Here is a 14,393-nt window from a genome sequence, read left to right on the forward strand (position 1 = left end):
AGCACATCTATTTTTTTTTTCTGCTGATTTCAAGGCTTTTTCCTCAAATGTGCCAATTTTTATTATTTTAATGTCAATTTCCAAGCCTCAATGAAATTCCTTATCTTAAAGTAGCACACTAGATTCCTTTGAAACTAAAAAAAGTTTGACTTAATAGAATAATTCTAACTCCTATTTTTTTCATGTCAAAATCAGGCAAATTTTTGTGAGAATTAGAATGTTATTATTTAATGATTTTTAGCTTGTGTTGCGATTTCCTGTCCCTTTTACACTGTTCCATAATTTATGAAGGATTTTCTTCTCCTTAAGAGAATCATCATTTCTACCTCATTGGAAATCAGCTTACAATTGTAAGGTGAATCTTAACATTGAAATAGGAAGCAATTGTTTCCTTTCTGGTGGTGTAAACTCAATGGCATGTTTTCAATTAATTATGCATTCCACTTCAATAAAAGCCACAGAATAATTGAATTACTTTGAAATAGAGATGAATTAAAGAGTGATTCAGTGAGTTTGTTCTTTGTTGTATGAAAAAATGCATAATGTTTAAATATCATGGAAAAAAATTGCAAATATATCAGGTATCCACTAGTACAGATGGCTACATGTAAATTGATCATAGTTCCAGCATATTAGCCAATGTCTCCTGGTAAAAACAAAAAAACAAAAAGAAAACATTATTTTTCAACATATATTCAGTTATTAATAGAATTTCTAAAAGCCAATAATAAAGTAATGGTTTTAGAAATATAATCTTGTTACCTTAATATGAGTTATTTTATCATATAAATGTACACCATTAATTCTACCTAAAATAAATTTCTTAATTAGAAATACAGCATATAGAAAGCTCAACTAAAAGGAAAGACATCCCTTATCCATAGATTGGAACATTTAATATTACTAAGGTGTGAAAACAACTTAAAGTACAAGTAAAATGCAATCCCTACCAAAGTTTCAACAACCCTTTTTTTAGAATAATATTAAGAGCAAATTGTCAAATTCATGTAATACTGTAAGAGAGTCCAAATAGCCAAAATGACATAGAAAACAACAAAGGTGAAGGACATACAGTTTTTTATTTCAAAACTACTATAAAGCTACAATAATTAAACCAGTGTGGTGTGGGCATAAAGATACACATAGAGACTAATGGAATAGAACTGAGAGTCCAGAAGTAAAAGCAAACATCTTTGTTCAATTGATTTTCAAAAAAAGTGCCAAGACCATTCAAGAGGAAAAAAATGTCTCTTCAACAAATAATGCAAGGACAAGTGTGTTTCTGAAAACAAAAGAATAAGTTGAACTGCTTTTATGTCATACCATGTACAAAAAATAACTCAAAATAGATCAAAGGCCTAAATATAAGAGTGGGAACCATGAAACTATTCATGGGGATAAAGAGGAAAACATGGGGAGAAATCATCATGAATATCTATTTGGCCATAAAATCTGAGCTGTGACACCAAAAGCATTAACAACAAGAGAAAAATTTGACTTTATCAAAATTAACTTTAAAAATTTTGTTTCACAAGCAAGAAAATAAAAATTGACTTTATCAAAATTAACAAGTTTTTGTTTTCCACTCCAGAACATGGAAAATAATCTTAATGAGTCACAAGAAACCTAGGATTGAAGCAACTCATAATATCACAAAAGAAGGTAAGATAAAAAGAAATACAAGAAACCTAGATACATTCCAGATTTGAGTTATTAATATTGTATATGTAGTGAGATGTTATCTTCCCGTGCAGGTTCTGAAGCCAGCATGTTGGTGAACTTGACATGTAGTCAAATTTACCTTCTAAAATCCTCTCTTTATTTTCCTGAAAATAAAATATACATGATGTACATGGCTGTATAGCCGAAAATGCATTTTTTTGAACAGTAGTATTCCATGCAGCAAAGTGAGGTACTCACAATATGAGATGTGTGTGGTTATAAGGGCCTGGAGAAGGGACTGTCAATCTTTTTTTTTTTTTTTGAGCTATTTCTTTTTTTTTTATATACTTTAAGTTCTAGGGTACATGTGCATAACGTGCAGATTTGTTACATATGTATACTTGTGCCATGTTGGTGTGCTGCACCCATCAACTTGTCAGCACCCATCAACTCGTCATTTACATCAGGTGTAACTCCCAATGCAATCCCTCCCCCCTCCCCCCTCCCCGTGATAGGCCCCGGTGTGTGATGTTCCCCTTCCTGAATCCAAGTGATCTCATTGTTCAGTTCCCACCTATGAGTGAGAACATGCAGTGTTTGGTTTTCTGTTCTTGCGATAGTTTGTTGAGAATGATGGTTTCCAGCTACATCCATGTCCCTACAGGAGAACTGGGACTGTCAATCTTTAGTGGGCATCAGAATCTCCTGGAAAGCTGGTTCGGCCCAGCCACTCCGATTCAGTAGGTTGGGGTTATAACATGAGATCTTACATTTCTAACAGGGTTCCAGGCGATGCTAATGCTATTGGTCCAGGGGCCACACTCTCAGAACACTGACCCAGATACTAGCATGTTCTAACACCCTGAGGATCCACACTTGGTGTAGACATTCAGTCACTGCTTGCTTATCTAGCCTCCTGTCCCCCCATTCCATCTCCCGGAAAACACCCATATTTTCCTTAATGAATTTCACATTTTCTCTATTTAGAGCCCTGAGATTTTGGTGGTATTAATGTTCCTCCAAACCCTGAGGTTTAGCAGAGGTTAGCATAAGCCCATCAGTGCCATCTCTTCCTCCTCCTATAGTGACTGAAAGGGAGAAATACAGTGGGAAGCCTGCGATTAACCAGCACACACTATTCCGCATGCCAGTAATTGTCTTAGATTTTCCACTCGCAAAGAAAATCAGGAATTTAATTTGGTGACTGATTGGCGAGAAATGATCTCCCCTTTGTATATAAGTAAGGGACCACATAGCTGTGCTTGCTCCTGGATATAATTTAGAAATAATGAGAGAAGACAAAACCAACAGAGGAATATCCTCACTGGAAGAATCACCAAGAACCAGAGATAGGGTCCAGGCAGATGCTAGCAATATCATTTCATGATCCAACAAATTCCTTTTGTACCATAGGTTATTTTTAATTTTAAAATATATTAAAACACTGATGTCCCAGCCCCTAGACTAAACATCATCTTAGTATTTTGCAACACTTCCTGTAGAATATTTAAAAGACACAAATATAAAGGATAAATTGATGCCTTCTTCTTAATCTGATTCCTCTGTTTTTTCATTAAAAAATTTTTGTGGGTACATAGTAGGTGTATAATAATTCCGTTTGTTTCTTTCCAGATGTAACCACTATTTTAATTAATTAATTTATTTATTTTGAGACACAGTCTCGCTCTTTCTCCCAGGTTGGAGTGCAGTGGTGTGATCTCGGCTCACCACAACCTCTGTCTGCCTCCTGGGTTCAAGCTATTCTCCTGCCTTCAATCTCCTGAGTAGCTGGGACTACAGGTGTATGCCACCACACCCGACTGTTTTTTGTATTTTTAGTAGAGATGGGGTTTCACCATGTTGGCCAGGCTGGTCTCAAACTCCTGACCTCAAGTGATACGCCCACCTCGGCCCCCCAAAGTGCTGGGATTACAGGTGAGAGCCACTGCTCCCAGCCCATAACCACTATTTTGAATGTGCAGTTTTGTATTTGCATATATGTTTTTCAAAAATAATCTCATCACATATTTATGAATTTATAAATCATACATTATTTTGGTAGGTGTAATATCTTAAAACCAAGACAACGTACTGTATATTTCTTTGCAGTCATCTTCTATTTGATTGACATGTATAGCTCTAGTTTATTCACCAAATGCTAAAGGATTATACTGTACAAAATCCTCTATTTTATTAATTCACTTGTTGTTGGGCATGCAGTTTTTTTGCAAATATTTATTAGTAACAAGTAATTCTGCAATGAGAATTCCAAGTATAAATCTCTTGTGTGTATTGGTAACGTTTTCTAACCAGTGCGCCATGACTTGGTTACAGCCCTGAGTATTATTCACTCAACCCTATGGTTAATATTTTTAATAGTATTGATTTCCTCTCATGATTGGCAGCCTCATTCATTTACACAGAATGCCATTTTGAATGCACATCATCATATGACAAGTGTTTAAAACAGCAGATCTAGGATACATATCTAGGGGTAGATTTGGGGAATTTTCAAACATGTTCCCCTTCCTGGACCTGGCTGCAATGTTGCATCCAGAGCACTGCACCTAACTCATTTCTGGATATCAGCTTCTACCAGAACTGATGGCACCAGGAGCACACTGCTTTGGCTAGAATCAGGGACTTAATGAATCTGCTGCCAGAACTTTCTGTTCCAAAGCTATGTGACGCCTGATAATCATTCACTGGCAGTATAGATACCTCTACCATTGTTTAATTTTTCTACACTTTAATAGTGAATTCAGTTCACACAGGAGTGCATTTAACTGCAGAAGCAGAATTAGATATTAAATCCTATATATGCTTTTAGCTTTCCAGTGTGTGTACTGAAAGACAACACACAGGAGATTATTTGAGTGAGACAATTTACCATATTCACCATCATTTTGGATTGTATATTTTCAAATTTATATAAATGGAAACAATTTTTATTCTCATCCAATATTCATTGGGGTCCTATTTGTTCATATCTAAGATATAATGAAGATGTAGTCAGTCTATAGTTTCCTATCTATTTTAATCTTTGATGAACATTTAGGGTTTTTTTCTAATTTTTTTCATTGTGGTGAACATATTTTAGTATGGTTTCTTTGTTTATATAAACATTTCTTTAGGATAAGTGATTAGAAGTAAAATATCTTGGCAGAAAATTCTACATCTTCAACTTTCCTAGATTTTGGCAAATTGTTCCCCAGCGAGTCATGCAGATTTCCAGTAGTGTATCTGAGGTTTCCTTCCTCCTTGCCATTACTAACATTTGATATTGGTTTTAATTTTTGAAATTAAAATTAGTGTGAAGATGTATCTCCCTCCACTAGCATTTACTCCCTGTTTAAAACTGAGGCATTAGCATACTTCCATAGGTTTACTAACCATTTGTGTATGTTTCTGTGGATAGCTTGTTCATGTCTTTTGAAAATTGTTTCTATTTCACTGTTTATTTCTTATTGATGTAGGTTTTATTTATAATTTTCTATCTCAAGTACATGAAGAGAGTCTTCTACTACTTTTTCACATTTTGAAATTTTCATTTAAAAAGTATTGACTTTAGTCAATCTGGATATACTTTCGGATGGCAGGAAATAGGGATTATATTAAAAAGTTGCTGTCTAAAAACCCATTATTCTGAACATAATGCTAATATGTATATATAATACTAACATATATATACAGATGATATATATGTTACATATATATACAGATGATATATATGTTACATATATATATATGCATGGTTCTGTTTTGGAACTCTCTATTCTGTAACTTTTAGACAACCTATCTATTCATTTGTTGATACCAGAAAGTATTTGTTATTATAGCTTGTTAATAAACTTTGATTTTTTTCTTGGCCAACTTTCCCGCTTTCTGCTTTTAGTCCAGGAGTGCAATGGAAATGTTTTTTAGTTGCATGCACATACACACACACACTCACTAACACCACCCCACCCCCACCACCAACAATATGACCACCACCAACGGCACAAAAATTGGAATTGCACCAAATTAAACTTATAGATTATTGTGGAAACTTTTAACAATGTAATATGTATATTCTTTAAGTTTTTGTAATGATTCAATTTATTCTATAAATTTTTCCATAAATACAGTAAATGTTATATCTCCAAGTATATATATGTGTGTGTGCATGTCCCTAAATTGTTTGTTTTTTGAAATTCTATTTTCTGTCTTCTAACTTGCATTGTTTTTTTAAGAAAAATGCTGTTTGTTTTTGTCCTCATTGTGTAGAGAATATCTTTTCTTTCTGCTGTTTAAGATTTACTCTCTGTATTAGTCTGTTCTTACACTACTATAAAGAACTGCCCGAGACTGGGTAATTTACAAAGGAAAAAGGTTTAATTGACTCACAGTTGCACATGGCTGGGGAGGCCTCAGGAAACTTACAATCATGACAGAAGGGGAAGCAAAACACGTCCTTCTTCACATGATGCCAGGAAGGAGAAGTGCTGAGCAAAGGGGGGCACGCCCCTTATAAAACCATCAAATCTCGTGAGGACACACTCACCATCATGAGAACAGCATGAGGGTAACCACCCCCATGATTCAATTACCTTCCACTGGGTCCCTCCCATGACATGTGGGGATTATGGGAATTATAATTCAAGTTGAGATTTGTCTGGGAACACAGTCAAACCATATCAGTCTCTCTCCTTGGGGTTCAGTAACTATAGCCTGATAAATCTTCTGATGGGTATTTTTATCTTTAACTGGCTTGGGATTTGTTATGATTCTCAAATCTGAGAATTTAGATTTTCTTTCATGAATATTGACACATTCTCAGCCAATATATGTTTTTCTATTGTTTGCCTCTTATCTATTCTCTAATTCTACAGCTTTAATTGGAAGTTTATTTATTCTCATTGTAATCTCAATAACCCTTTTATGGGGGTTGTTTGAGCAATGGTTTTTAAAAATTATTTCAATAGTTATTGGGGAACACATGGATTTTGGTTACATGGAAAAGTTCTTCAGTGATGATTTTTGAGATTTTGAGGCACCCATCAGTGTCCACTTTACCAGTGTGTAGTCTTATATCCCTTACCCTACTCCCATCCTTGCCCTGAGTCCCCAAAGTCGATTATATCATTTTTATGCCTTTGCATTCTCATAGCTTAGCTTCCACTTTCAAGTGGGAAAATACAATATTTGATTTTCCATTCCTGAGTTTCTTCACTTAGAATAATGGTCTCCAATTCCATTCAAGTTGCTGCGAAGGCCATTATTTCATTTCTTTTTATAGCTGAGTACTGTTCCATAGTGTATATATACCACATTTTCTTTATCCAGTCGTTGCTTGATGGGCATTTAGGCTGGTTTTATATTTCTGCAATTGTGTGTGTTGCTATAAATATGCGTGTGCAAGTGACTTTTTCATATAATGACTTATTTTCCTTTGGGCAGGTACCCAATTGTGGGATTGCTGGATGGAATGGTAGTTCTACTTCTAGTTTTCTAAGGAATTTCCATACGGATTTCCATATTAGTTGTACCAGTTCACATACCCAACCAACAGTTTAAAAGTGTTCCTTTTCAGCACAGCCATGCCAACATCTATTCTTTTTTTATTTTTTAATTGTGACAATTCTTACAGGAGTAAGGTGGTATCTTACTGTGGTTTTAGTTTGAAATTCCCTGATCATTAGTGATGTTGAACATTTTTTCATATGTTTGTTGGCCGTTTGTGTATTTTCTTTTGTAACCTCAGTAAATCTTAATCTTGTTTATATTTTCAAACATTTATCCCTCTGTTTTGCATTCAGGTCTATTTCACTTCTAGTAATTCTCACTTCTGTTTAGTTGAACCTACCTGTAACTGCAATTTCAAGGGCACGTGTGCAAGTTTTTTCATATAGGTAAAGTCGTGCCACAGGGGTTGTTGTACAGATTATTTCCTCACCCTGGTATTAAGACTAATGTCCATTAGTTATTTTTCCTGATCTTATCCCTCCTCCCAACTTTCACCCTCTGGTAGGCCCAGTATGTGTTGTTCCCCTCTATATGTCCATGTGTTCTCATCATTTAGCTCCTACTTATGAGTTAGAACATGCAGCATTTGGTTTTCTGTTCCTGTGTTACTTTGCTAAGGATAACAGCCTACAGCTCCATCCATGTTTCTGCAAATGACATGATGTTGTTCTTTTTATGCCTGCATCGTATTCCAGAGTGTATCTGTACCACATTTATATCTATTTTTAAGTTCCTTGATTACATTTTCCTTTTGGGAAGTTGTACTTTGATCTTTATCATTTTCTTCCTGTCATTGATGGCATCTTTTCCTTTCTTATGTTTTATATCTCTTCTCTTATCTATTTTAATATTTTAGGAATATTTTCTACTTATAAGTATTAGAAAATTACATTATATGAATTTAGGTGGTACTGATAATTCTAGGAATGATTCTGGTAGCACTGAAACAAAGGACCTTTGTTCTTGTGTACTTTCTACTTTTGAAGTGATAGTTTATACTTAATAGGACTTTATATGTGGCATTTCTGGACGAGCCCGACCAGAGAAGCATCAAATTAGTCTCTGCCAAGATACTCAGGACATTACTGACCTGAGACTGATTTATGTAAATTTCTAGATTTAGAGTTATTTAAAACCACACAGATAGGATATTATAAATTTGAACCCAAATCTAGATGTTAAGTATGAAATGTATTCAGCAACTTAATTCTTCCATCTGTCTTAGTAGCAGGTATTATTCTATATCCAGGAGCCTCAGAGAAGTTAACTAACTTGTCTAAAATAACACAGTTGATAAATGATTAAATTGGAATGTAAGCATGGGCAGTCCAATGCTGAAGTTTACAGTTTTAACTGCCATATTAGTATTTAATAAAATATTTTAATCCATTAGTTCCATTAATCTCAGTACGTACGCAATTACTACGTGATTTTTATAAAAACACTCATGTTTTGTTTGGGGGGAATAATATACAAATATATACTTTAGCTCTATAAATGTCAAGAGCAATTTACTTATAACATGAAAAAGGAAATATTGTTTGAGTAAAATATGTTTGTGCTTATCCACTCCCTTTTTAACATTTTGTATTTATATAATCCAATGTATTCTTCCTCTTGATCTTCAGGATACTATGGAATATGAAAATGCTCTTAAATTTTAAGTTAAAATTTCCATTTTTCCATGATTTTAGCCAGTTTATCTATAATTTCACTAAGAGCTTTATTTGACATGAAGAAAAGTTAAAGCAAATAAACCTTGAATACATTCAAATGATTACATTATCAGTAATGCCATACTTTTTGAATGTATAAAAATACATCATTATGGTGAGTGCAAATAGTTTACTTCAGTCTACTGTATACAAATAAATGCAGAGTAAATAATACAGCATACACACAGATAGAAGTAGATTGTAAGTTGTAGAAATACAACCAGAAGCCTAGAGACATGTCTTCAAATGATATACTAAAAAACAAGAGTTACACTTGAGTAGTCAAATAGCTCTTGTACTTCATACTAGAAGCCCTGACTTAAAAGACAGTGCACACATGAGCAAACCAAGTGGAGTTCTTCTGAAAGAGGATAGGGCACTAGAGCGTAAACCACAACATCTTGCGGACACTCCTTAAATAGCAGCAGGATTATGGAACTTAAAATGAAATTGAAAGAAAATAACTGTACAAAAGTAGGCTTCAGTATGTACATGAAGCTGAAAATGGAAAAAGACATTGCTCATAGAAAAAGGATGACTCAGGTTTAACACATCACATTACCAAGTGGTAACCAATAACACTTAGTTTTTCAATTATTATACATGAAGGTTGGCCCATATTTTCTACATGCACAATAAGAATAGTTATTGTAAAAAATGTATCATAAAATAGTTGAGAAAATGGAAGATCAAAGGTGAAAGATTCTCTCAGCATCATGGGAAATCTTCCTCATTTGATATTGTCCATATTTATTTCATAAGAAAAGGTGTTCTTATACTTATGAACAATGTCTTAACTGTACCTGTGTCATAGGGGTCTCTAAAAATGATAGGATCCATTTTTGACTGAAGACTCCTTTATTCTAACTTGAATATTGGGATTAACTTTCTGGTATTTTCATTTGAAAACTTTGAAATTAAATATATATTCAGTTTAATATGAAATAAATGGCATTATATTATCATAGATCAAAAATTTCTTGTAAAATCAGATTTTTTTCCAAGTTTCAACAGCTCTGTGAGATGATATATTTAGATGAGGTAAAAAGAGAATTAAATGTGAATTTCCTTGATGTTAGATTAGTAATTTTGAATTGGGACAGTAAAAGTTTAGGTTAGCTGTCAATTTATTAATTCTAGAAGTATTTATTAAACCCCCAAAACCATTTACTGGAGATAAAAAAAAAAAAATAGGGTTAGTTATTATCCTCAAAAAGTTCACAAGTAAATAGGTATGGAAAGCCAAGATAGTTAATTTATAATACAACATTACAGTTGCTATAATAGTTAAATTTCAGTGTACTGAAAAATAATTGCATATTTCTAACTATACAGTTTTTTACTACCGGACCTTGCTTATTTTCTTCATGAAATTTTTCAAAACATTGTATTAAATATTTCGTTGTTCACTTGTCTTTCCATTTAGATTTTAGTCTATAATATCAATCAGCGGAGAATAATAATATTCAATTAACATATCAAACACAAGATATATTTTTAATACTACATTCACTTACGTGGTTCTGAAACCAAGCACAAGGTTTCTGATGACTTAAAGCAATCAAGATGTAGGTTTCTGAATCCACACCCTCTCCTGCACGGCAACGTGATAGGAACCACATGGTTATGCCAGTGGAGTCTGTACCATAGGAGAAACGCCCTGGAATTATGGATCTGGGGACTTATATAGGAGTCACAACACAGTTACCGCCCTCTCCTCTGGATCGCTCCAAAAAGATAAGGGAAGGTATCTGGTTTACAATCCTTTGGAATGTAGACACATAACTGCAGAAATAAATCTCTATATAATTCTGGACTTCTCTATCTATTCAAACACCCTTTAACATCCAAGTATTGTCATGTAACCCCTGTTTCCAGTAATTTTTCCTCAGAAACCTCTGACCATTCAGAAACTGAAAAAAAAAAAATATTCATATTGCTTCTCAACTCTAAGGGAGTAAAAGACAGTGACATACAGAATCATTTAAAGATATGTGTGGTCACAAACTAACCCCACTTTTTCCCATTCTTCCCTGTCTTATCTTACTGCTTGAAATATCACCAATGAATGTCACTTATTTAGATTGTTTTGCCTGTGACTTGCCTTATACTTAAAAGATTCAAATAAAAATGGCAAAGTAGAAATTAAACTTACTAATAATTTATTGTAATTTGTCCATTTTCACTTGTGACACACGAAATAAGTGTATATGCACAAAAGCAGAGAGAGACAGAATAAAAGAACAACAACAAAAAAAAGATGTGGGAGCCAAATATACTCCCTCTCCAAATATTTTGCAAGATTTCCTGAGCTAGCCTATGTGGAGTCACATAAAAGTTCCTGTTGATATAGATATATATTTTCCTGTGGATTTTAGGAAATACTCATATACTTTTAATGTCTGTGGAAAAATAGAACCAGAAATAGAATATGGAATCCCAGTTATGCTCCCTCTGTCATGACCCTAGACCATGTTGAATATGACTCTACATATGACCCATATAGAACATGACCGTGGGACATATTCTATAGGATTATTTTTTGTGACTCATTTATGAAATTCTAGGTTTGGACTTCATGGTAGTCCCTGATACTAGAAATTGTGTAGTTAGACTAGACAAAATTGTGAAGTTTTCACTAGATGCTATTTAAAATAATTTTCCACTCAAATAATGTATATGTATGCTTATATTATTATTAAGAAACAAAGTCAGGGAAAATTTTCTGAAATGATAGAAACAAAGTCATTATATTAAGAAACAAATCAGGGAAAATTTTCTGAAATGATAGAAAGATTTAGTAATGTTCTTTAAGTAAAATATTGTTACTTTTTTAGTATATATGTATTACACATTTTATAAAACAGTTTGTTATTTTGCATTGATATTAGTTTTTCAAATTGTGAGCAAGGATCTTGGCAATAAAATTTGTATTTAGTCTCCAATGATCCTGTAATTGTTTTTAGGGAATGAATACCATTGCTGATTAATCAGCAACATTACACCTAAGCACACAGAGAATTGCGTTTTAAATAAACACAAACATAATGAAATATTTGCTACCGCTATTTGAAGTTACATATTCACACTTTAGAAGTATTATACTTCAAGTGAGAATCTCATTAGAAGATTTTACAACATTTAATAAATGTTAAATAATGATATCTTAAGATCGTGAAGTGAACATCTGATTGTTGTAATTGCAAAATAAATTTCTCTACGTGTTAAGGTAAACCATTAATTATCTTTGGCAACTGGTAAAAAAACAAACAAGCAAACAAAAAAACAAATAAACTTATGTAGATTCTTTTCTGTAAGCTCAGCTTCCCTAGTATCTTAAATGCATTATGAAACTTTTGGTCTTTGCAAAAACAGAATTAAAAAAAAAGAAACACACAAACCACACCCAGGCACTTATACACACACACACACACACACACACACACACACAAATAAACACATACTTCTATAACGAATCAGACAATAATTTAGGAATTGTCTTAACTAATTCTAGTTTACATAACTCTCACTTCTCTATTATATATAATGTTATTTGATTCAGATTATTACCATTAGGAAAAAAGCCAAAAGACAAACTGTTGTAAGCAGAATTCTAAGATAGACACCAAGATTTTTGGCCCCTGGTGTACAAACCCCACAAAATTCTTCTAGACTGAGTATGAGTAATTTACTCTCATGATAATTTTAAGTTATGTGGCACAATTGACTTTGAAAAAATGAGATTTTCTAATGCATACCTGACTTAATCAGAACTCTGCTTTTAAAGAAAGTGGAGTATTCGTTTTCCAGCTGATCACAGAGGGATTTAGAGATGAGTATCATGAGAAGCATTCAGCCAGAGGAAGATTTTCCATTTCTGGCTTTGAAGACAGAAGATCCCAAGGATTTGAGAGCAGCCTCTAGGAACTGATAATGGCCTCATCTAACAGCCAGCAAGGAAACTGACACCAGTTCTACAATCAGCAGGAAATGAAATCTATGAACAACCTCAATAATCTTGGAAGCAAATTCTTCTCCGTAGCCTCTGGAAAGGCAAGCCTTCCAATACCTCAGCCTGCGAGACCTGAAGCAGAGGAAACAGCTAGCTTTTGCCTAGGCCTCTGACATTCAGAACTGAAACTAATAAATGGATGTTGTTTTAAGTTTCTATGTTTGTGATAATTTGTTATGTAGTAATAGGAAAATGGTACAAGAGGAAAAAGAAAGCTTGCAGGGTAAACTTCAAAAATCTTATAAAATAAAACCTTGTCAGATGGTATATTATATCAAGTTGGCCAATCTAAAAATGATGATTAAATTAAAACAACAATTTGGTGAAAAATTATGATTCCCATTTAGTATATTTTATAGCATTATTTTTGTTCAATGCTAGGATGGTTTTGTAATCTATTGATATATTCATAAAATTTTATTTTTAAAACTTTTATCATTTTTTAATTTTATATCTAAATACTTTAAGAAAATTCTACTGTCCCAACTTGATTTGAAAATTTAAGGGTCGTTGATTAATAGTAAAGAAAAGTAGGAATGGAGTCCTTAAAGATTCACTGGGTTTTTGACTCCTTGTAGCATTGCTCATGCTATAGCAATATAAAATTTTAGCTGCAATGAATCCTACTACATTTAAATACTGGAGACTGTCACTAACTTTTAAATTATAATGTAGAATCAAAAAATTATTAATCCTATTTAACAAAATCACTCCCTAGTTATCTTCCGGCTTCATGTGATGATTCAGCTGTCAAGTCAATGGACAATCCTCATGTTTAACTTTTGTCCTCTTTTCTAGGAAACATACAAAAGTCTCCTACAAAACAAAAAAGCACGATGTTTTTAATGCTCATTTTTTTTCTACCTGGGCATATCAGGAGCAAGTCTTGGTTTCAACCAAAATCATTAGGTTTTACTGTATGATAAGTAGATAAAAGATTAATATATAAATTTACTGAATGTTAAAATAACGGGTACTAGAATTAAGGGGTATTAATTAACAAAAATTGTATCCACTTTTGTCCTATTCTCTCTCTCTATATATATATATATTTTTGTTTGTTTGTTCATTTGTTTGTTTGTTTTTGTTTTGTTTTTTTTTTTTTTTGAGACAGAGTCTCCCTCTGTCAGTCACCCTGGCTGAAGTGCAGTGGTACAATGTCAGCTCACTACAACATCTGCCTCGGGGATTCAAGGGATTTTCCTGCCTCAACCTTCCAAGTAGCTGGGATTACAGGCACCCGCCACCATGCCCAGCTAATTTTTGTATTTTTAGTAGAGAGGGAGTTTCACCATGTTTGCCAGGCTGGTCTCGAACTCCTGCCCTCAGGTCATCCACCTGCCTCGGCCTCCCAAATTGTTGGGATTACAGGTGTGAGCCATGGTGCCCAGCTATTTGTCTCCATATTTTGTTAGTTAATTTTCATCTTTTATCAGTGGAACTCTAGGGTTAATGTAAGTAAAATCTTTGTTAAACCAAAGATAATTTTAAAGCCTTTC

The 14,393-nt window shown here is 33.6% G+C and overlaps 1 long non-coding RNA gene across 1 annotated transcript in view; it reads left to right on the top strand.

Annotated features, from left to right (window-relative positions):
- Nucleotides 1-14,393, top strand: part of LOC126954351 (uncharacterized) — a 49,178-nt gene that overhangs the window by 22,483 nt on the left and 12,302 nt on the right. The window contains exon 2 of the long non-coding RNA XR_007725599.1: nucleotides 1,592-1,662. This is a non-coding gene — a long non-coding RNA (uncharacterized LOC126954351). The remainder of the gene's footprint in view (nucleotides 1-1,591; nucleotides 1,663-14,393) is intronic.

Source organism: Macaca thibetana, chromosome 5 (genome assembly GCF_024542745.1).
Source record: "Macaca thibetana thibetana isolate TM-01 chromosome 5, ASM2454274v1, whole genome shotgun sequence".
NCBI classification, from domain to species: Eukaryota; Metazoa; Chordata; class Mammalia; order Primates; family Cercopithecidae; genus Macaca; species Macaca thibetana.